The 2,124-nt window shown below is 37.5% G+C and overlaps 1 long non-coding RNA gene across 1 annotated transcript; it reads left to right on the forward strand.

Moving 5' to 3' along the window:
* Nucleotides 1–478: 478 nt before the first annotated feature.
* LOC117192216 lies at nucleotides 479–900 on the forward strand. Its single transcript, XR_004474252.1, has 2 exons — nucleotides 479–744; nucleotides 811–900. It is a non-coding gene; the product is annotated as an uncharacterized LOC117192216 (long non-coding RNA).
* The last annotated feature ends 1,224 nt before the right edge of the window (nucleotides 901–2,124 follow it).

Genomic DNA, 2,124 nt, shown 5'->3' on the forward strand with positions numbered 1-2,124 from the left:
TTTGTAGCTTGTTCTAGCTTGTATTTTTGTAAGATATAGCATATTTTGACGCTCAGAATCTGGAATCACTGTCCCAGAGACCACAGTGTTCCGGAGGGGCCCTTAATAACGATGCAGAATTCACCAGCCTGGGTGGCGGCTGCCGCCGTCGCAACCGCCGCAACCGTCGCAACCGCCGCAACCAGATAATATTTTTATTTCAATTTAAGCAAATACTTCCGACATGGCCGTAGCACTCTGCTAAAGAATGCCATTAGTATTAGAAAAATAACAATAAGTAAGAGGAAAAGGAAGTGGTCCGAGCAGGTCAAAAATATGCATATAATGGACCGAGAGCGCTTGGTGCCGGCCTTTTTATAGGAAAAGCAGCAGTCGGCGACGTAGCCGCGTCAAAATGGCGGAGCCTCTGCTTTGCCGTAATGTATGTATATGTGTGTGTGTATGGGAATGGCCCTGCAGTACCAGCAGTCTGCGATGACGAATGTCATCTACAATGTCATCGAGGCGTTGACGCCAGCCAAATCGAACCCTTTGTTTTTTCTTTTGTTTCTTTCTTTTCCGCGCGTGCCGAACGTAATTCGGTTCTGCCGACCGTGCGCAGTAGCAGAGAACTTCGTTTTATCTTTTCGTCTTCTTTGCGCCTGCGTCGACAGAACTTTTTTGCTTTGTTCTTTGCTATTTGCAATCGTCACACGGAGTTTTAATAAGTGAAAATAAGCAATCTGTGATTATTATTATTATCAGGTAAGTGCAGTTATTAAATAATTAATAATATGTGTTGTACGCGTGTTAAATAAAAAATTATTTCAGCGGCGGTGAAGATGAAAATACCCGACGAGCCAGCAGAAAAAGTGATTCGGAAGGCTATTCACAACATTAAGAATAGTCATTTTCAGAAGACCTCAAGAGAAAAAAAATACAAAGCAGACAATAATGAATAGTAATAAATAAAAATAATTGGAAAAATAAACAATTACAATGTATTACTTTTTATATTAAATGCATGATTTTTCGTGAAAAATCATCACTTATTAAGTGCATGATATTTAGGTAAAAATCATCACCTATAAGATGCATGATTTTTAGGTAAAAATCATCGCTTATTATGTGCATGATCTTTAGGCAAAAATCATGCATTTAATAAGCGATGATTTAGGCCTTTTCATCAGCGAGCGAGACCGGTCGTGTTTTTTCTTAACAGTCTGAAAAGTGACTTTTTCCAAGCAACAAAGGCTTAATTAAAAGTGATTGTAAAAATTGGATCATTGTTTATTTCATACAAATCTTCATCAATATATAAATTATTCCTCTTTTCATTTCCCAAAGGAGAGGTAAGTCTTTGGCAATCTGGTTAAACCAGCAAGTATGGCGGACGCCGGTCACTCGGTGTCTGCCAAATTGAAACCCCCTGATCAGGTGGCAAAAAGCAGCAAAATTCAAACCCAAAAAACAATAGCAAAAAACTTCAGTGCTTTGTGTTCAAGTGTGAAAGAGGACATATGCGACAGCTTGACTAACGAAAAGTACCCAGCAAAAAAGATGCGCAAGGAACAAAAAAGCGACAACACCAATACAGACATAAATAACAAAATGCTGATATACGATGACAGTAAGAAAATGGTGGAGGCTTCTGACGGTGTGACCGTTCACAATTCTCACACAAATGCCATAAATGGTTTTACTGGAAATACTGAAATGACTAAAACACTGAATAAAAATACTAATCCGATTATAAACCCATCAAATGTAGGTATCGAAAGAGAAACAGTGTTGTATAGTGAGTGCCACATCGGCACCAAAACACCAAAAATGGCTTATTCTTTTTTGAAAAAATAAGACACCTTAAAATCAAAGGAATTAAAGAAATCGTAGCTCTTGCGCCTACACTATACAAGATTTATTTTAAGGTTTTCAGCGAAGCAAATGATTTAGTTTTAAATGAGGAGTTAAAAAAAATGAATTTAGTGGTATTTATACCAAAAGACTATGTGGAATCCTATGGAGTAATTAAAGGGGTGCCCCTCGGTTTTTCTGAGAATGAAATTATGGATAATATTACTTCTAACATAAAAATTAAGTCAATTGAAAGATTAGCAAGAAGGCAGAAAATTACAACCGATGACA

The sequence above is a fragment of the Drosophila miranda genome, chromosome XL (assembly GCF_003369915.1).
Source record: "Drosophila miranda strain MSH22 chromosome XL, D.miranda_PacBio2.1, whole genome shotgun sequence".
Taxonomy (NCBI): Eukaryota; Metazoa; Arthropoda; class Insecta; order Diptera; family Drosophilidae; genus Drosophila; species Drosophila miranda.